General features: G+C 37.4%; 1 protein-coding gene across 2 annotated transcripts in view; it reads left to right on the top strand.

Annotated features, from left to right (window-relative positions):
• gnal (guanine nucleotide binding protein (G protein), alpha activating activity polypeptide, olfactory type) overlaps positions 1 to 23069 on the top strand; it is a 149978-nt gene that overhangs the window by 61725 nt on the left and 65184 nt on the right. The gene's annotated exons all lie outside the window — the stretch shown is intronic.

The raw sequence follows: 23069 nt of genomic DNA, 5'->3' as shown, positions 1-23069 counted from the left end.
TGTGTAAGTATGTATGTCATTTAAGCACAAGTCATTAATTAGAGGGGGCCATGCAACTTGCAGAAGAGGGAAAAACACTGCAAAGGTTCAACTGCAAGCAGCACGTGATGTGATTGATACTAACGACAGAGCTGTGGCTAATATCTCTGCAAGATGGTGCATCCAAATGACAGCATCTTCTCTATCGACAGACACTCAGACAAAAATATTAGAGATACCCTTTTAAGGTGATCTTTTATTTGGCACTAGCCTCAAAGATTCCCTGTCTGAAATGAAAGAGGCTAGACAGGCTATAAGATCTTGCTCTACAACAGGGAGAGGTGCATCGTGCAACAGAGGTTTTTTCAGTAGATAAACATCATTCAGAAATTGGCCATCTCAACCATGGTTCAACAGACAGGCTTGCTTTCAACGTGGCCAAGGGTTCAGACCACACAGAGCAGTACGTGGCTATCATAAGGAGGGAGGTAGACCTGCTACCTCTTCCTGACATTTATTCTCTCAGCTTTCCAGCCCTACCTCTCTTTTCCCTGCCAGTCTTCCTAGTAAGAGACGTGGCGCTACATGTGAGACACACAGAGGTGCCTCCTTTCTTCTTGGAACCCCACCTTGCCAGACTCCCAGTGCATCTAGGTCTCTCCAAGGGCGGCCACAGAAGCCAGATAGTGGCGACTTTCACCTCGGGTAGGTATGGGGATGCTGCTATCTCCACATCAGCCTACTCTCCGTCTATATACATACGCCTCCCTGTTGGAGTGGGGAGCACACCTATCGAACGCTCAGGTCCTGGGCATGTGGTCACCCAAGTAGAGGTCTCACCACATAAATTAACTGAAGTCTTAGCAATCTCTCTGGCACTAAGCACGTCGCCACAATAAAGAAACAAAAAATAGTACCAATTCTCACAGACAACACCACAACAGTAAAGTACATAAACCATCAGGGAGGCACAAGATAATGGACCTTTGCAGTCTAGCCATAAACATCTGGAAATGCTGCAGAGCACAGGGCATCTCAATAAAAGCAACTTATTTACCAGGACTCAACAACAGCATTGCAGACCTGCTCAGTACAATAATGGCACCACACGAATGGTGGATTCGGTCAGACATCCTAGAGTGGATATTCAGCAAACTAGGTCACCCAAGAATAGACCTGTTTGCAACAGAAGAAAATACCCAACTGCCACTCTTTTGCTCCCGTGTTCACCAGGATGCAGCAGTAACAACAGAGGGTCTGTCCATTTCATGGTCAAACGGCCTGATGTACACATATCCGTCCCTACCACTAATCCCAGAGGTATTTGGGAAGGTAAGAGGAGACCAGGCCAGTCTCATTAGTAGCTCCCTACTGGCCAAAGAGGTACTGGTTTTCAGAGATTCTACAACTGACTGAGGCAGGACCATTGTGCACTTAGCACTGAACCACGACCTGTTATCTCAGAACAGCGAGAGGATGCTACACCAGAATTCAGCACTCATTCAACTTGCTGCTTGGAGATTGAACAGCAACAATTGAGGGATAGGGGGCTATCTGAACAAGTGGTAAACATTGCTCACTTCAAGAAAACCATCCACCTTTTAAACAATGGAAGGAGTTTGTTTCCTGGTGCAATTCAAAATCCTTGCATCATTCAAACGTTACCCTCGACACAATTTTTACCTTACCTCAGCCACCTATTCCATTGGGGTCTCTCCCTGTCCTCTATTAAGGTGCATGTTGCTGCAATCTCCAGTATTTTACCTGGTTGGGATAATCACCCTGTCGCTGCCATCCGTTTGTTACCATATTTGTTAAAGGAGTGAACCATCTAAACCCCCCCAAGGAAATGTGTTATTCCACAATGGAGTCTCAGTCTGGTACTTGGTAAGCTCTTAGGACCACCATTTGAGCCCATGGCAACTTGAGACATGAAGTACCTGACATGGAAAACTGCATTTTTGATGGTGGAGACGTTGGTAAGAAGGGTAAGTGAGCTCCAAGCTCTGGTTATGGACACTCCATATTTTCAGTCTTTTAAGGGCAGGATCGTTTGCAGAACTAATCCCCAATTTTTGCCGAAGGTGGTAACCAAATTCCATCTTGATCAAACCATAACATTCCCAGATTTCTACCCAAAACCAGCAGCAAAACTCTATCTAATTGATGTCAGAGCTCTAAACTTCTACATCCACAGGGCCATCGGTAGCAGACCATCAGGGCAACTTTTCATCTTTCAACTCACAAGATAGCGGGAAACCTGTCTCTAAACAGACGATTTCTAGCTGGATAACATCATGCATTGAGTTCTGTGACAGTCTTGACAGCAAAGCAGTTCCAAGGCCCTTCAAAGCCCACTCAGTAAGTGGAGTGGCTACTGCATGGGCAAAATTAAAATCTTTATATTCAGGACATCTGCAGGGCCGCTACTTCGGTACCTTTTGATACTTTTATCAAACATTTTAGCTGTAGTGTATCTTGCTCTCAATCTACCTTTTGCTCATTCTGTTTTATCTGGTGGTTTCTTCTACTAACATCTAACCTGCCACCCTTCAGTCATCATATCTTAGTATAGTTCACGTTGTGTGGGGTTCATCATACCAGGTCCCTCTTCTCTTTCCATTACTGTCTTTTTTGTCATAATTTGGATAACTGCTTGGTTACGTGGGGGTTTTATGGAGGAGGAGTACGTACTTGATGCCAGTGAGGATTGTAACAGAGATCTCTGGGAAAGAGATTTGGTTCTTTCTCCTGGCCAAGTGACATGGAGATCGGGATGTTCGCGTTGTGTGGAGTTCATCATCCTATGAAGAAACCATATTGCAGGTAATCTTCGTCGTATTTATTTGAGGATCAAGACATACAAAAAAAAAGTATAAATATCATTTAGGTCTTTTATTTAACATCGTATAATCAAAGGAACTACACAAATTATATTGCAAAAGTGAATCAGAAGCCATAATATTAGTACTGTTTTGCATGTTAGATTTCAAAATGTCAAATTCTTTAATTTGTCCCTTTTTAATAAATACTTCCTGTGTCAACTGTTATTCAGTAGTACTTTTAGAGTATCTTGTAATGTGACACGGGGAACTCAAGTTTAGCCTTTTATTTTAATTGCTGAATAATGCATGTTATTATTATTATTATTATTATTATTATTATTATTATTATTATTATTATTATTATTATTATCATCATCATTTTTTTTTCTGGAAAACTAGGATCCCTGGTCATCAGTTCTACATCTTATAAAAGCCAATAACGTAACATTAAACAATTCTCAATCAGAGAGCTGCCTGTCGTCTCTACATTGTGGTTTATTAGTGTGTACACTGCCCTCCTCAAATCCCCCCTTCTGTCTTATACTCCCTTTATGCTCCATTTCCTGATTTCAGCCCTGCCATTTGGATTGAGTACTAGAAAGAGTCAACAGGAAGTGGAGAATATCAGACAGCAAAGCCACACACTTATTAGAAGGAGGAAGAATAACAAAAAGAGCAACATTGCTGTATCACATACAAAATGGGGGCGTAGAACAGTGGTTCGAGTGTATAGTTCCTGGTTGTCATAAACATTCAAGATTTTTGTTTTCTTCTGCCATTAAAGATAGTACAGTATGTTTAGACTTCACATTTGTTTGACAAGTTTGTTTTTATTGGGATTAGATACAAAGGTTTCTTGGTAAACCAAAAACGTCCACTGCTTTTTTGGTCACTGGGAACTGGAGTTGTGAACCACTGACCTGAGAGGATGACTTCCTGTGCACTCAGCTGTTCAGTCAAAGATAATGACTGCTGTACTGTACCCATTTTGGTTATCTCTTAGTTCAGCTCATCAGACATACCACAGGAACTAAAATACTTGTTTTTTCACTTGATGAAGTGAGTAATAACTATTTTTTTTAAATGAAGGTGCATATATATATATATATATATATATATATATATATATATATATATATATATATATATATATATATATATATATGTGTGTGTGTGTATAGATATATATATATATATATATATATATATATATATATATATATATATATATATGTGTGTGTATATATATATATGTATATATATATATATATATATAATATATATATATATATATATATATATATATATAATTGGTAATGTAAGCAATAAGGCAGGACAGAGTCAGTGTTTGTGCTAGGCTGAATTTCTCATAACGCGTCCGTATGTCCCCCTCCCTAGATGCAGTATTAATTAACAGTATTATAAATCACACACTTAAGGATTAGACACACAGATATCTTTACAGTGAAAATAACTTATTTTCTAAATATAACATTTAACCCCCCCTTCTCCCAGTCTAAAAATGGTTTGGTCCAGGGTCGACTGTAACTGACCATACCGTGACGTAACTATTAAACTTATGTAGAGATTGCACCACAAGCATTTAAGTGTCCTGAAGCGCCGTTAGTAATTGAAGAGTTGAAACAGTTGCTCTGATTTGGTGTAGGAAAGGTGTTGCTAGCATTGCTGTTACAGCAGGGGGAACTTGTTCCTGAAGATTTGAGTGAAGAAATGTATTTATTTCCCTTTTTTGCATTGCATCCGTGTTTGCCAAGTAATGTGTGAGACTGAGTTCGCCCTTGTGTCCAGAAACTGAAATAATGTGCCTGTCTTCAACTCCAGCATCACTTTATGTGGAATTTGAAAAAGCCTTGGCTGTTCTGGGTGAAGTCTGGAAACGTACAGCTTAAAGCTTTTTATAGGATAATTTTCGAAATCTGGCTGCGAGTACATTTGTAAATCAGGTGTTGGGTCCTAATACCACCTTGGTGATTTCTGGTCTGTAATGCTGATGTTTGAGTGACATTTTCACGACCAGTGCCATGAGTAAGTACAACAACGTTTTTTTTACGGAGATAGTTTAGTAAAAAAAATAAAAATAATTAAAAAAACTGATATTTTTCAAAATTGAAGATTACATAACATGGCTAGGCAAAGGTCTGAATGCATGTACCAACAATTACTATGCACGAAACCCCAGATCCACAAGCAGATAAGAACTGGAACTTGAAGTGTATGTGGAAGCAAAATTACTGTTAGCAGATACTAGGACAGAAACAAAAATGATATCCCACTTCCCACAGTATATAATGAGAAAGTGAAATGCATTAATATTTTTATTTATTTTTTTACATTTGCGTTTGTAATTTCTATACATTGTGTGTGTATAAATCAGTGGTCACGAATCCAAAATAAATGTTACTTTTCTTAACTTTAATATAGTGTTTCAAACATATATTAATTAAATAAAAGGTCTTCATGGATTTATATAACAAACATGCACATACCATACAGTGCTAAAGTGTACATACTGTAAGTGTTACATCCCTGATTGTTAAAAAAACAGTATTGTAGTACACTTACGGACACTGAACTTAACTGTCAGAGTTGTTTTTAGGCTTCTTGTTAACGACAGAAAAGTAGGACAGTATCCCACTACACTTTTTATCAGACATTACTGTTTGGTGTAGTGGTAAATGAAAGTTTGGAGTTGAACAGATAGATTGAACAAATAAACATGATCAGATTGATTGTTATTGTCTTTTCCAATGAGCATGCAGAGGCTGACCTATTGACCCCCTCACTGAAGAAGATTTACCCTCAATCTGTAAGTCCTGAAGCAAACACTGCAGGGTGTGGGATATTATATCACACACCGTGAAATGTCCTATTGCGCTTATAAAATGGGTCAGCTAGCTAATGAAATAAAAAAATAAATAAAGTAATTTTTATTAAATATCCTTCCTCCTAAAAATGCATTAATTAGTATTATTGTTGTTGTTTATTATTACTTTAATAAACATTGAACCGATTAAAAACAGGAAGTACTATTTATAGATGTTAAATTGAACACTGCCATTGAAATTGCAGCTTTTACGATTTACAGGCCTTTTTCTTAGATGTTCATTCTGAACAGTAGGTGGAGCTACAGCAGGCGATTTCGAGCAACATGGTGTTTGATTCATTGTTGTCCTTGTCGTTGTCTGAGGAAGTGCAGCTGGACAATCATGCAGACCTTCTTTGCCATGTCTGGCCATATTTAATTGCAAATCAAAACAAACCTTTCTCACAAAACCTGCGGCAGTGTCAGGTGATAGTGTTGGGGAAGGTTATTATTTATTTATTTATTTTGTAACCTTCCTTTGTGATACGGGAGTAGTGGCAGGAGGTATCGATGCCAGATTTGCGGTACCATATCACAGTGGCAACAAAGTGTTTGCATTTTCAAATGGCATAAAAAGGATGTCTGATGCCCGGGCAGTGGACTTGTGTATTTGTTTTTCCTTACCTTTTTCTGTGTCCAGAAGCTCTACTTCGGTAAGTTCGATGCCTAGCAATATTACTTTTTTTCACCACTTGAGCAATTGTTGGTGTCTGATTCAGACATCCAAAATCTCATCTAAAGTTTGGTTTCCCAAAAGATCAAAGTTGATATACCTCATCAGTCGTCTTTACTGCGAATTTAAATATGGCTCCCGTTTTTTTTTTTTTTTCAAAGTGATATATTAAATGTGGTTTGTCATGTTTATTAATATAAATTAAAATATGGTTACTGTTTGTTTTTTCTCCAAAATTCTAGTGGCGTATGGATATCTACAAGTGATTTCGCCCCTTTTTAAAAACCCATGGGAATATGCTGTAATATTCACACCCCCATGTGACCTGTTTTGACCAATCAGGATAGAGTATTTAAAAGACCCATTTTTCTTTGAGCTTATATATATATATATATATATATATATATATATATATATATATATATATATATATATATATATATATATATATAGAACACACACACAATGCCTATAGAAAGCCTACACCCCCTTGAACTTTTTTCACATTTTGTGTCAGTGCCTCAGAGGTTCATGCATTTAAATGAGGATTTTTTTCCACTTATCTACACACCATACACTGTTAAGGGGAAAAAAGTTTTTATTGAGAAAAAGGGTGTATGACACCACCAAGACCCTGCCTAGATGAAGCCATCCCTCCAAACTGGATGACCGAGTAAGAAGGAGACTGATCAGAGAGGCTACCAAGAGGCCAATGACAACTTTGCAAGAGCTAAAGCCTTTTATGGCCAAGACTCGTCAAAGTGTGCATGTGACAACAATATCCCAAGCACAACACAAATCTGGCCTGTATTGTAGAGTGGCAAGAAGGAAGCCGCTACTCAAGAAAGCCCACCTTGAATCCTGTTTTGAAGTATGCATAAAACCATTTGGGAGATTCTGTAGCCATGTGGCAAAAAGTTTTGTGGTCTGACGAAACTAAAATTGAACTTTTTTGGCCTAAATGTGAAGCGTTATGTTTGGCGCAAACCCAACACAGCGCATCACCCAAAGAACACTACCCCTACTGTGAAGTATGGTGATGGCAGAGCCCTGACCTAAATCCAATTGAAAATTTGTGGCATGACTTGATTGATGAAGATTGCTGTCCATCAGCGCTCCACAAGGAACTTGACAGTTAACAGTTTTGTAAAGAAGAATGGTCAAATATTGCCAAATCTAGGTGTGCAAAGTTGGTAGAGACCTATCCCAACAGACTCACAGCTGTAATTGCTGCCAAAGGTACTTCCACCAAGTATTAACACAGGGTGGTGGAGATTTATCCAATTATGATCTTACAGTTTTGTACTTGTTAATATATAATTTTTTTCTCTCAATACATTTTTTTTTCCCTTGTTTTTCTTTCCCCTTTTTCCCCAGTGTGGAGTATGGTGTGTAGATAAGTGGGAAAAATCCTAATTTAAATGCATGAAACTGAGGCACTGACAGAAATTCCTGTCTCCTATACACGCCGTGTCTGCTGGCAAATATTGTAAATAAATGCCGGCTCTCTGTCATTGCCATTGAAGCTGAGGAAGATGAGGAGGAGTTTGAGCATAATGAACTGCTATTAAGTGACAGCGTTGAAAGTGATTCTCAGGATTAATAAATAATAATAGAAAACATAATTTAAGGTAGGCATACATATAATGCATATTTGTTTATATGCAGTTATTAAAAGTTTTGATCATTTTTAAGCGTGCTGAAAGTAGACCAGATACAGACCTCTTGGTGTATTTGAACGTGTTTTGATGTGTTAACAATTTACAAGTTTGAGATTAAACAGTAAATTATTTTTAATAATGAACAATAAAAGCAATAAGTATAATTTTTAAACAATTTTAGAAGTTTGTATTATTATTATTATTATTATTATTATTATTATTATTCTGTGTGCGTAGCCTATACACCTGTGTTCTGATCTCTACAGGGCTGTCTTTCAGTGGATTGAACTGTTGTTGTTATTAACAATAATAGATGTAATTCAATTTTTAAATACAAATTTGTACTTCTGCTTGTTCATTTAATTGGGTTCTTAGAAAAACCAGAAAACGTCAGTTAATTGAATAGAATGGTTGCCTTTTTTGTGTTTGAATTGAAAGTGCTCTCGAGGAGTCGAATGGATCAAAGTTCAAGTATATTTTCCTCCAGAGGAATTATGACATTTTTACGTCACTACTGTGCTATTATGCCTTTTTATCCGAGTGGCTCAAGATGTAAAATCGCTGGGGTACTTAGAAATTTATGCTGTTGCTTTATTTTCGTACTAAATGCATTTATGCTTTCCTATAGCTGAAACTGTTTGGGCATGAAGAAATTGCTGCTGTAAAAATATGTACATGCAAAGTAGACAGCTTCTTTTTACATGTATAAAATGGATGCATCGCCTACGAAAGTAGCAATTTTATTGGAGTGTTAAAACCATTACAAATGATATTTCGCAGGATAACCTAAATAAATATTATACATGTACATATTAAGTTGAAATAGCTTGTCTCTTTGGAACAGAACAAGAGAGATATTAATACTCGCAATTGATAGCCCTAATTTAAAAATGTTAGCGTATCTTTTAGGCCGGAGCATGCCTTAACCAGGAGTCTGGACACAATGACCCCATTCGTGCCAATCATCTGCCTTCCTTGATGAAGCTAAGGGTCGATTGTTCCACAGGTGCTTGGCTCTGAGGTCCGAGCTGTTTAAACAAGCAACCACGGCCTTAACCTTAACCCTAACCCTAACCCCACTGTTCTCAAGCTCCTGCCCCCAAAGCTGTCAAACCCACCCCCATTCTGAGGCAAACAAACTGTTCTTCCAGGGAAAGTGGGAGTGATTTTAACTCTATAGTGGGTTGTTGCATACATGACCAGGGCTGCTCCCTCTTTGTGTTAATGCATTATGTTCACCATCAGCAGTACTCACAATTGCAGGTTAGTGCTGTAATCAGACTTGTCACCCCCCACATCTGTGGACATTCATAAGACAAGCTCTTGTGGGAATCAGTCAAGGTCAGGGGTTCTCCAACTTTTTTTGTTTGGGGGGGCCCCCCTTTGGAAATGTTTAAGGCTGTGACGACCCCCTGCGATATCATGTGAAGTTCCTGTATATCAGTGGTCCCAACCTTTGCTGAGCCATGAGCAACAACACTGAACAAGTAACGCACCGCGGGCAACATCATACTTTGCTTTACCAGTCAGTCTGACGAAACATGTCGAGGAAAACTTGCAAAAAAAAGCCTACAGACCAAGATAAGTTTTCTATTTATCATTAGTATTTTTAAAGCTTTTTCTGCTTAAATATTACAGGGTATGTGCAGATTAAACAAACATGTTGTTCCTGACAGGGTTTGTAGTTAACCAAATTACTTTTATAACTTACACTTCCACACCAAACACATTTGTTTCAAAACTTCTCAAACTGCTTGTGTGGTGGGCGGGGCTGTGTGCTTATGGTATAGCTGTAGTCGAGTAAAACAAAAAAAAGTGAAGTAGCTGACCAGTAAAAACACGACGGGAGGGCTGGCATCATAATACATCTTTTACCGTTAGGGGTTAAGTGTATATGCACTGCAGTGAAATGCTAAGGATTTTAAGGTTAGGACAGTATTTTGTAATCACACGACCCTCCTGCAATAGCAATGCAACCCTGTGACGGGGGTACACCCCACCCCTGTGGAAGTTTTGTTTATTTTGTTTTACAACCTGGATGGGGTAAATATGCCAGTAATGTATTTCGTATTGTTGGCTTCTCCAGGTCAGCAGTAGTAATGCGTGGATAGTGAACTTTGTCATTGCTGCTGTCTCCTTTTCTGTATCTTTTCATTATCAACAAAAATACTTGATTGGCATTTTAAAATGCTTGTTCACCAACAGGCTGTCATTGCGGTTTATGTCAGCACTGTTTATGGAGCAATTGAGACCAGCACAGAGGCTAATATAACAAAATGGTTAGCCTCTGTGCCTCCAACCCTTACTTTACAAGCTGCTGTGTTGAGTGTCGTAATTGAACTTGTCCGGACTTTCCCGCCGCACGTCGTATTTGTTGTACATGGCGATTTTTTACAATTTGTTTTTATTTATTTAATTTTTACAACTAAGCAACCAACTGCACCGATAAGCCAAAAGTAAAGTGTTTAAATCAATAATGATAAATTATGAAAAAAAAATTAAGACAAATAAAGAGTGGAGTGGAAGAAAGACTTAATCTGGCTTCATGATGACAGTGAAACAAATGTCACTTACTCAGACTTGCAGATAAAACAGCAGCTTTTTTGTCAGCAGCTTAATAGTTTGCAAGATAGCCAGTGTTTGTTTGCTATTGTGACTGCACCGATGAATACCCAGGTACGCCACGTGGAAGCTGGACAACGGGAGTGAATTGTCTAATGTTTTGATTTGGGTTACAGTGTGTTCAGGTCAGAAATGCCAGTCACAGTCTTTACAGGACTCGTTCCTATCAGCAGTAAGATTGGTGCTGACTTGGGAGAGGCTACAAGCGCCAACAATCTGAGAACGATTATTTTTATTATGATTATTGTTTGAATAGTGTTTATTATTAGGATTAGTTTAAATCTGTTAACATTGTACACATACATTTTCAAATCTTGAATACACTATTTTCATTTTCTGACAAGCACACCGATGTGTCTGTGTTAAGTGGCTGAAATAATACAATACCATATATTGAAAGGCTTCGCTTAGCCACTTTTTTTAAATTTGAGACATGGGCTCTCTTTGGTTAATGTACACATTACTAAACATATGGAAATGAAAAACCATCATGAAAGAATGTGGATGCGAGCTAAAGTGTATGTCATCCCCCCCCCACCCCCGCCCCGCCCCTTCGTTTTTTTAAGGACCAATTCCATTTGTGTTCACAATGCAGTTTGCAAGTGCACTCGGCTTGTTTATACAGTGTGTGAACCAGATGTTTACAATATCCAGCAAGGCATATTGAAAGATGGCAGCTATTGATGTATTGCGCTGGTTTTTAATATAGCATGTTTTAGATTCTTGCATATTTCTGTGGAAGAAAGCACTGGGGAGCACTTTATTAATTTAATGGATGCATTTCTTGAAAATGCCTACAGTAGGAGAATGCAGTTTACGCATTTCTGCACGGTTCTCCCACTATCAGCATTAAACAAAGTAATTTGAGAAAAGATTATATATATTTTACTGTTTTGTCGAGTTAGGCAAGATTTTGGTGCCTGGCCAAATTTTTATCAGAACAGTTTCTCGCACTGTCCTTGTAGTTTAGGATCACCAGATTTCCAGTAAAAAATGGGGAGTTTTTTTTTTCTTTAATTTACTGACACCATAGCAACTCTGAAGCCAGAAATAACAGTATATAAAATAACACAATAATAATTTACAAATTTAAACATCGGGTGAATTTATTGCAGACGATAACTCATTATTTTATTTTTATATTGTCATTTAGTCAAAACATGTTAAATGTACAAAAAGCCAGATTTAAAAAATAGATCAACTATTACCATTTAAACATATGGTATACACATAATTATAATGTTTAAACAAATAATCCAGTTTATTTTATTTTTGAATGGCGCGAACACACTACCTAATACATTACTCTTATATTAACTTGCTGAGCAGGGTGACACAGTTTTGTACTTGTTACTGGGCCAGTTATAATTGTGTCCGGGCCAGTAAAACCACTACCTCAGTGACCCAAAGGGCCTGTAGTAAAAAAAAATCTAAATATAGAGCCCTGAGCAGTTAATTTTGAAACTCCAAAGAAGCACAAACTAAGTCAGTTTTTTACAATGTGTACAATTTATTTACAGGCTGTTTGCCAGGGAGACAAGCAGGCAGACCTGCTCTGGATTCAAGGCGGCATGCTTTTTTGTTTGTTTACATTGAATACACAGAAGGGTGTACTTACAAAGCATTTTCAAGACTGAATCGCTGGTAGGATGGGACCAGAAAATCAGATGCTAGTTAACACGAGCAGGAAAAGAAGGGCACAACCACTGCTTTTTGGCAGAAATACTGTAAATAGCAAGGCAGGGCATTTTCGTTGAAAAACTCATGTTATTATCTGTGTCAGTGTTTGCTCCAGGACTTGCAGACTGAGGGTCAATATGGCCCCCTCTCAATTTTAGGGGGACATTTTCTTTAGTGAGGGGGTCAGTATGTTTGATTCAGAACCAGTCACCATTTCTTATTTTTGTTTGTTTTAAATATGCCAGCAGAGTTTACTGACCTTTTGTTTATGAAGAACAAAAAACAAAACTGTAGATACAACCAAGGTGTCTCTATAATACTCACTGTCACTTTTGGGGAAAATATTGGGAGTGTCACAGTGATGCTGGTGTATCACTGAGTAAAGGATATTCATTGTACCAAATCACTTTAGAACAGGGGTTGTCAGTCTTTTTAAGCTGCATACCCCTTTCCAAAAAATGTAGCCAGCTGTTCTCAGCTGTTTATTTGTTCTTAGTTTTGGGGTCATGACTTCTAATAGTGCCAGCGGTGGTAGACAGTGATTTTTGACTGAAATCCAGACTGCCAGAGCTGTTCAGTAGTAAAATCTAGCGATACAGAAAGATCAGTTCAGTGTGACCCCTTCTGTTGTTTCCAGATTGTGGACATGTAATTAAATGAAAGCTTTGTACACTAAAAGTTCTGGACAAGGTCTTGGGAGATCAACTGCACCATGCAGTGGTCAATATCAACACACTATGGCACTGATGACTCACCAGTCTATTCCACATCTACTCAGCTTCACTTCAGGACTGCAACTGAAGTCATAGATTGCATGAGACCAGCTACAGCTCCTCAATTGACCCCACACCAGTGAAGAGAGATCTGATTACTGCCTTGATCACCAGCACTGGCAGCTTCTTCACTGGAAACCTGTTTTGTTCACTGATGAATCAAGATTTTATCTGTCAACTAATAATCAACATGCTCTAGTACAGTGGTCCTCAAAGTGGTGCCCGCGGGCAAATTCGTGCTTATGCTGTGCTTGTACGTATGCAACTTCTTTTTTTTTTTTTTTTTTTTTTTTTCCTGAATGGCTTCTGCGATACGATCAATCAATTGAATATCATGCATTGTCTCTGCGGTAGCCCAATCAAAAGTTAGCTGGGTGGGACATAAACTCTGTCTGTTTCAGATGCAGGTACTGACAGTAAGTTTAACCAATAGGAGAGTCAAATATCTGCCAAGTTTTACACAGCTGTCCAGTCTTAAGCAAGCAGAGGCCATTCACGTTTCTTTTTCTATCTCGATATTCTTTTATTTCACCAGACAAGGGAATCACTGTAGTGTATTTAGTTAAGAATGTGCCCGCAAACAGCCAAGTAAGAACAATTTATGCCCGTGCCAAAATTATTTTGAGGACCACTGCTCTAGTATGAGATCTGGTAGAGACTATAGAGGCTATCTTAATCCCATAGAACACCTTTGGGACTTTCTAATACTTTGTGTTCGTCAGTGTTGTAATTAGAAGCGACGTCGATTTGTAGAGAGTCCATCAATGTCAAGTGAGCCCATACTCAATACTGAGACATTCATTTGGACCATTTTCCAACTGGATGGAAAAAATGATCTCCAGAGACCAAGCCTGTAGTGTTCAGATGCGTGTCGTTGGTGGTACTTAATTAATGTATCTGTGTTTCAGTGTGCTCCCTTGAAATACACAAATTTTATTCTTGTTTTGAGCTGTGTTTTGGAAAAATTAGTCTTAAAAATTGCTCCTTTAATTTTTTGGAGAAATACTATACCATTGACACTTTTTTTCAGTCTTAAAGAAGTATTTTAACTATATAGCACAACAGTTGCTGTTGTCAAAATATACAGAAATCCATGTAAAGTTTAGTAGTGATTATGGCATTTATTTTAGTTGTTAAGCTGCATTCTATAACAAGTCAGCCTTTTTCTGACAAGGATACCCACACCATCCCTTGGAGAATGCTAGTCCCCCGCTGTGCCGAAGTCAAGACCTAGAAACAACTCTGTCTGCAGTTCCAATTCTGCGAGCCGAGCAGCACACAGAGCTTTACGTTCCAAGAGCATTCTGCGTCTGTTGAGCATGTCTATAAACCTCCCCAACACATTGTAACGCAGTGCTGAAAGAAATTAAAGTGCTGGCTATGGCAATACCAGACTGCTGTCCTTCCTGCATAACACACTAACATTAATATAGAAACCTTTGAACTGTGCATTCTATGGTGTCATCAGAATCTGATAAGGAGAACCTATTTTGTATTTGAAGCCTGCTGTGTGTGATGATAAATTCATACTGATCTCTGCAGTAGAGGTAGTGGTGCTTTTATTAGAATATTTGTAAAGAAGGAAGACTAAAGCATGATGTAAAGTGAGAAGTCCAAATGACTTCCTTTATGGTTTGCATTGCATTATCAGTATTTTATTTTTTATTTTTTTATGAAATAGAAAAGAAAGTTAGTCAATTAAGACTAGCTCATTTTTGTTCTTAAAGGGAAGGAGTGGGTGGGACCGTATTGTGGCTAATTTCAGCTCAGTCCTCATGTTTGTATAAAATCGTGTTTTTTGTCTCATAGTAATGATGCTGCAGTTGTTTGACTTAACTGCTGCTTTAGCTTGCTCGTATCTTGGCTGGTAAGCGGGGGAGGGTAACCCTGTGTACACTGCTGCGTGGGGACACGGACCCTGCATCATTGCTGTTTATAAACGGGTCTTCAGACTGTGCAGTGGTGTTACTGTAGGAATGAGAGCCTAGCTACATTTTGTACAATGGGTTTTTAAATATCTGTCAGTCCTGACAGATATTTAAAATATCTGACCAAACAGCTAATTTAATCAACAGTGATGTGACTGTTCAAACTTTTTTTTCGCACCTGATTTAAAAAGGCTCTTCAGTCTTAAATAAACTTAATGTTTGGAAATACTTTGTTCATGTAACACTGCCTTTCCATTGTTTTGTTTGTTTGTTTTTTTCCTGATACATATAACCCTCATGGTAAAAGCGTGACTCTTTCATTTACAGATACTTTAAAGGCAGTTGCAACTGATACTCTGTTATGTATTCTAGTTTATACTGGAATGTTGTACCATTTTCTCTTAAGGCAGGGAGTTAAGTGTGGGGATTTTATTTACAGTACTGTTATATACTGTATGCTCTGTTGCCTTGCAGAGGATAAGTAAACAGTCAAGCATGTTGCAAGGGAGATGAACAATAGTACCAGAATTGTATCCAGGTTATTAGCAATTCGGTCCCTTGACTTCAGAAACGGAAGCCGGTTGTACAGCTATGGCTAGAAGTTACGGCCATCGCCTGGAATTTTAGGATTGAGACGCAATTTAAAAAATAAAAACAAAAACATGGACAGTCTTTTACTTAACATAATGTAATCAAAGAAACCACAAAATGATATTAATAGTAGTATAGTATTTCATGTTAAATGTCCCATATTTCAGTTTTTGTCAGTTTTTCGTTAAGTATATGGGGAAAACTACAAAGCGGATTAATTCAGTATGTTAACATAACATTATTCAGCAGGTTTCATTCGACTTTATGAAGCAACATTTAAATTTTATAGGGTGATGCAAAACTTTTGGCTATAGCTGTAGTTTTAGGGTCTTCAATGTGATTCGATGGCTTTTCAAGAGGCATAGATTATGGAATTAGTTCTTTACCCAATAATGTTAAACTACTTGCACAGATATCACATAAATGTCCAATGTTTGCTAGGTTGCTGTACAAAACAATTAAGTCAAAATGAGATGCTTTACTAATTTGTATTACAGTACTCCTGTTACACTTACTAAACAGGAAAAACTAGTGTAATAGTAATAATAAAAAAGATAAGCTTTTTTTTTTTACTTAAAATATATTAAATAAATTGTATACCGAGTGGGCAAAAGAAACAGTAATTCTGTGCAGCCACCTTGTGTGTTTCCCAAAAATAACTGGTATGCCCGGAACAGTTTATTTCACTGGTTGTTTAAACTACATTTATTTATACATCAGGAACATTAATAAATGTTTGCAATGACAGTAGTATACAGCGCAGAATACTGTGGGTTCAGTGAGCTTGTGGATAATAGATCTTCCATCTGTGCTAGGGTTCCGGTAGAAACACCATAGTATCAGGGTTCTTAACTGTTAACTAGTCAGACTCTAGTGGTGCAATCAACATCCTAATTTCTTAATCGATTATCACATACGCATGTCAAAAAAAAAAAAAAAAAGTTTTATGAGAAGATCCTGAAATTAAAAATGCTTCTGGGCACAATAGTTAAACAGCAAGGCACAACTTTGAACAAGTTTTATTAAAATAAATAAATACAATCCGAAGGAATATGCGTGTGTCCACAAGGTATGTCCATTTCCTTTAGTAATAGTAATATAAAACCGATACTGCTTTTTTAAAACTGAAGTCATTTCGCTCTGAAATATGCTGGGTCGTTAACATTATTGTCATTTTATGTCAATAGCATTTACCATCTACACAAAATCCTATAAATTGCCAGACTTCCTTTACCCCAAAATATTCCAATCTTCATGCCATATTCTTCAATTTTTATTAAGTGACTTGTCTATCGTGAATCCAGAGTCCAGAGGATTTGTGTCCTAGGAATGTGCTGACGTGGCTACCTTCCATACTAGCACTAATATAAGCGCATTACTATATAATCAATGTTTTAATTCAAACTGTTAATGGGGGACTTCAAACCTGGCTCTAATTTGATGTAGCAATTCACCAATATGGAATTGAAGTTGTGTTTCAAATTTAAGGACATGTGATCAGTAACCCTAAAGGTATACCAAGGTCACAAGATCAGTGTCTCCTTGTAAAATCTGTGGATCCTATTTACCCATGCCTGCATTTGGCAATGTGTGGATAGGACATAACTTATTTAAATCCACCACCTTCTCTATACATATACAGGGTTATGAATTACCCTTCACACTGAGTTGTGAGCTAACATGGCTTTAATTATGTGTGCATGCGACTGTATGGTTTAATTATGTGTGCATGCGACTGTATGGTTTAATTGTGTGCATGCGACTGTATGGTTTCCAGGTAATAAACACTTTCGTGTGTTAGCTTCACACTTGATATTAACCCTTTATGGACAGCCCAATAATATCAGACAAATTCGTTTGATGAGGTAATTGCACACATAAAAACATAAAAACCTTCGGCAGACTTCAGACAATCAACCAAACTTAAGACCAAAATTAAAGAGAGCACACAGAATCCCTCAGAATCTGTATACACAAACAAACATTTGTGTAGTGAAATATCTTTGTGAGAGCTTCAGCATGACAAACCAATAAAAATACATTTCACTGAAGACTGTACCCAATACAGTTGTTTTTTTGGACGTGGTGCATCATTTTAGTATCTATTGCTGTAGTCTATCAAAGTGTAATGCTTTGACTGAGAGGTTTCTAAATCGTTTTGCAAGACCCAGAACATGTACTGATCCAAAAGAAGTAGAAGTCATTTTTATAGAAGATGTTGATGGAATGCCCAAAGGAGATCATCTCCTGGGTTATCTTCACACCGATAGTGAACATTTTGAAGTAGATGAGCCTATGAACGTTCCAGTGTTGCTTGTTTTATTTTTCAATAGATGGTAGATATGTGAAATAAGCCCTGGTTATAAATCTTCTAATGTGTATACAAGTAAGGATAGTGCATTGTCCAGTTGTTTGGTGTAGGCTACTGTGTAATAATCAGGGATCCTAGGAATCTGTTTGCTGCGGAATAACATGGAAAAGTGTGGATTTTCTATGAGAATGCAGATGTTTTTGGAGATTTTTTTGTTTTACACTTGGAGAGGGGTAAAAAATATGCAAGGTTTTTTTTGTTTGTTTGTTTGTTAATAACCAAATCAATACAATTATAATATATAAACATTAACACAGGCAATGTTGCTTTAAATGTACATAAACTACCTGTCTAGTAAAACTCCTTACAGTATTCAAGTTCAGTTTACTTAAGTATTCAGAGCTGTTCAAAGATGGCGAAAACAATAAAAATCACCCCTAAAGATCGGGTCAGTAAGTTTTTGGGAAGGAAGAATTTCACGTCAATGGTAATGTGCTGTTTTGTACGTCATGCAGCAAGGCTGTAAATTACCCCTTTTAGGCAGACCATTGTAGGACACATGGGAAGCACTAAACATAAATTGAGTGCAAGAAAATGTAAACGAAACAGCAGGGCCATTGAAAACAGTGAGACAGACCACTGTGTTTGGATCATTTCAGCGTCTTACAACTGCCAAACAACAGTGGGAAACTGTTTGAGATTTTGTCAAAATGTGTGTAAATGCCGACATTCCTCTGTACAAAGTGGATCAGTTTGAGATTTTTTCAGCAAGCACATTGGGGAGGTGGTGCCATTTCAGCGTCGGACCAGTTTTAGCTGGAATGCTGCAGCTCTAACAATAGCTGTCCGGATGACAAAGACTAACTCAGAGTTGAACTAACATGAATATTTATTTATTTATTTATTAATTTTTTTAACAACAGGGAATATTTGTAATATTTGAAGCAAAAAAAGTTTGTTTTATTGATTTAATGGCAATTGTAACTTGCTCAGAATTTGAAAGTGTAACCATTTTTTAAAATGTATTTATTTAGCAGACGCATTTCTCCAAAGGGACTTGCATGTGTTACAATGTAATACAAGGTTACAGTTCAAGAATAATTAGTTATGAACTAAAATACAACATAGAGACACAACAAGTGTAACAAGAACATCAATAAATACTTCCTGTGTTCACTGTTACACAGTAGTACTGTTTGTGTGTCTTATAATGTGGCAGGGAAAACACATTTTTAACGCTTTTCGTAATCGCAGAATAATTGTACTTTTTCTCTTTTTTATCAGACAATTTCCTGTTTTTATTATGGAAAACTAGGATCCCTGGTAATAATGCATCAGTTAAATCTGCTGCTGTTGATGTTTCATATGACACTGTGACACAAAGGGTTTTCTGTTTTTGTTCACACAAATCCTCCTCTCTAGTTTAATTGGATTCTGGATTTCTCCTTACTTAAAATTAAATCCCAAACCCTGAAAAAACTGTACTGTACAAAACAGGTTAATCTTAGGGTATAAATCATCAGGTTCAGTAACCTTTAACATTAACTTAATTGTGCAATAACAATATAACTCCTACAAATAGCAGTATTATGCTTAAGTGTTACTGCCAGAACTTTTAAAGTTCATTGTTTTTTCCATACTGATTCCTAAGTGCTGTTCCATATTCTGCAGTGTCACTTTTTACCTTGGTATTTTGTGTTATATATCCCCACCCCTACACCCCAGTGGAGTGCTGCTTCTCTAATGAAGTAAACATTATGCACTGAGGGACTCCCATTGTTTTAATTTAAACTGTAAATGTATTAGTTCTTATTTCACATCTTTGCTGGATGATATGTTTTCATGACCATTGTTGCCCTTGTTGTCAAAATACTACATAACAGGGTAGGAAAACAAATTTGCATGCCATGTAAACATTATGAGCATTAATGCCTTAATAAATGTGTGTGCAAACCTGTTAACCCTTAGCAATCCATTTATTCAGCGCTTTTCAGGCGCGTCAGGTCCAATTTATTTTCACACGTGCTGTCTATTTTACACACGCTGTTTTAAAAGTAATTTTATTCAAAATGAAACAAGTTTAAAAGGCACTGCATATCAACAGGACACTCAGTACTGCATCTCCAGCCCTGCCCCATCCCTTGTTTGCTGTATTTATCACATTACTCTGCATAGTCATGCATACAGATAAATCCTCTCCTGATCACTCGTTTTATCACCAAACTCCTCAATAATGCGACCCAAGTTGTTATTTTATTATTATAACATCTCTAAAAGCTTGGCAAATGTCAGCAATTTTCTTTAAGCGCTGGATGCGGAAGCAGCTATCTTGTTTGTTTATGTCCGTGTTAGGTCTGTGGTGCAGGGACTGTGTGTATTACTCAGATCGGCCCCTTTTTTGTTTTTTTCAACTTCTTCTGTTGGCTCCTGTCGGTCTCACTCGGCCATTGAAAGGTTTTCTCAACAGGGTCCAACATCAGACTGGAAAAGGAAAATTGTAATGTCGGACCTGGTCCAATATAAGGCTGCAAAGTTTTAAACATACACTGCTTATAACACTTACAGCATTTATGTGCATAACGTTTAAATTTGCCCATGTGGGCCAATCGATGAAGATGGTGTGTTTGTTTCACTGAATAAGACTAATGGCAAACTCAAGCTACAGTATTTGTGGTGATGGGTCTTTCATAGCATAGGTTTGATTATCAAAAAACCTTGATGAATTATCTACACTGTCATGGTATGACTTATCCACTGTAAATCATTAATTTACAGATGAATCCATGAATGCAAAAATAACTCCTGATTTGCATCTATTGAATGGTTTTATTAAGGTACTGCAGTATGAATACATTGTGCCGGTCTCTCTTTTATTATTATTATTGGAATACAGTGTGTTACAATATTACTGTTAGTAAAATTGGGGTAAATGCTAAATCTTTACAGCTTTAAGCAAATGCTGCTTACAAAAGCTTAGACTTTTACCCAGCGCTCACACGTCTACTTCTCATCAAGACAAGCAAGTACTGTATCTGCAGTTGGAAGAATGCATAGCTAGATTGTGACAGCCTGCTGGAGTGAGTCCAGTATGTATGCATTGTTAGCAAAACAGTGAAACTTGTCTAGTAGGGACCACCTTTGAGACCACTAAAATCGGTCTCAATAGGTACATACTCTTCAAAAGCAATATTTCAGGTTAAATTTAATGCTATTGAAGGTGGGGTCTGTTTTCCTTTCTTGCGTAGAGTACAGTAGCTGTCATCCCCATAGCCTTGACTAGAAGTGTAAATGACAGTAAGCTTGTAAATTAATGGGATATAGTGGTTTGTTTTGAGCCTAGTCTTTATAGTTTATGTAAAAAAGTACAGATTCTCATTGTTTGATGAATAGTTGTTTTAAATACATCAATTAAAATAATAGTAAATGTTACCTTAGAATATTTGTTTGTATCTTTTGAATACTGTTTTGTCACATTACAATGGTTAGTGGATGTTTTTGTTTAAAACGGAATAAAACAAATGTGTTTTAAACAATTTAAAAAGTATCTCCAATTACTCATTCTCAGAATGCACTACCAGGATTGTGGTTAAAAAGGCAGCTACATCTGCTGTATCGTGGAACCATTCAGCTTTAACTGGTAGGATGCATTAAAAGTCTAAAGGGAGTGGTTGTTGTACAGTATTTGCCCAGATTATTAGGAATCTTGACCAGAACAAGAAGAGAAAAAGCATCTGTTTAACTTCACTGCAAGCAAGAACGTCGGGAGCCATAGTCTGTTTGTATAATGATGAGGGGCTGGAATCGGCATAGATTTAAAGGAAAGCTTTGGCCGGTCAAGCTTAGTTATTGCTCTTCACAGAAAAGCACACATGAATTAAGTTAGAAGTACTCAATGAAACTTAGTAATACAGTTAGATAATGTTACTGTAACATAAAATCCATTGACATGTGTTCTGCAAACTGATGTTTACTTCAATTTGTAAACTAAAAGCTCAAACATAAAATCGATGCAGCATGTAAGTTAACTTTATATGCAATTTGTAATGTGATATACTGTACAGTATTCTTGTCCTGTTGCTGCATAGTAAACAAAAGCAGACGCTTCAGGGTTGTTTTCAAGTAAAATGCTGTGGTCAGTGAAGAGATTTTTATCATCTTAATCTGTCGCAAGTCAATTGAAGAGGGGGCGGGGTTTGGGTAGGAGTTTTAGCTGATCCTGTGTTCCAGCAGTCTGAACCCTGTAGTTGTAATTTGTTTTGCAGTTACTGGGTAGTCCTGGATTTTGAAGGGGCAAGGTGGTTAATGAGCTGACAGTAATCTATAACGTCCTGCAGTACGTGTTGTACTGTATGTCACTTCAGATTCTTTCTCATATCTGGAGTCTTAATAATTCTCAGGAGCTTCTGTTGAAATTGTCATGTTTTGAAATGATCCTCACATAACCAGGAGTGTTTGCTGGTCTGCCCTCTGTCCTGACAGCTAAAACCCTGTTCTGCTGGCACTGCATGGGACCTCATGGGACCTACACCCCTACTGCTTACTAATATCCCATTGTCTTATTGTACTTTCAGTGTGCACCACAGCATGTGGAAGTAAGCAATAAAAAAAGCATGCACATACAGTAAGAACCTGTTGGAATTGTTTTTATTCAGAGTTTCTTGTAGTAGTTTAATTTGATAAACAGCCAAAATAGGCTTTAAAGTAAAAAGAAACAAAATGTAATACCACCCATCTAAAAATAAAAGATCTCATAACTTATTTTCTTGGTTACAAGAGAAGCACACAAGGTAAAAAATATAAAATATTTATTTTCTGTAATAAAATGTAACCCTTTCCCCTCTGGGACTATAGTAATGCTTCTTATTTGACTGTAGCAATGCTTCGAATTGCTCACCTGCCTTTTTCAAAAACCAAAGATTGTAGGTGGTATTTGCTATTGCCAAACAGGAGCCCAAAATTTACCCATTTGACTAGAGCACCAAACAAGCAGCTTCTGTTCAGGGCTTTTGTTGTACAAAGCTGCTTTCAAACCATGTCCTCTGACAGCTCTTGCTGTTATGTAACTGCAAACAGCTAATGTATAATGGGGTGTGGGTATGTGTTTTTTTTGGGGGGGGGGGGGGGGGAGCATTAATTTCTTGT

This window comes from Polyodon spathula, chromosome 4 (genome assembly GCF_017654505.1).
Source record: "Polyodon spathula isolate WHYD16114869_AA chromosome 4, ASM1765450v1, whole genome shotgun sequence".
NCBI classification, from domain to species: domain Eukaryota; kingdom Metazoa; phylum Chordata; class Actinopteri; order Acipenseriformes; family Polyodontidae; genus Polyodon; species Polyodon spathula.
This window is presented reverse-complemented; position numbering and strand designations above follow the sequence as displayed.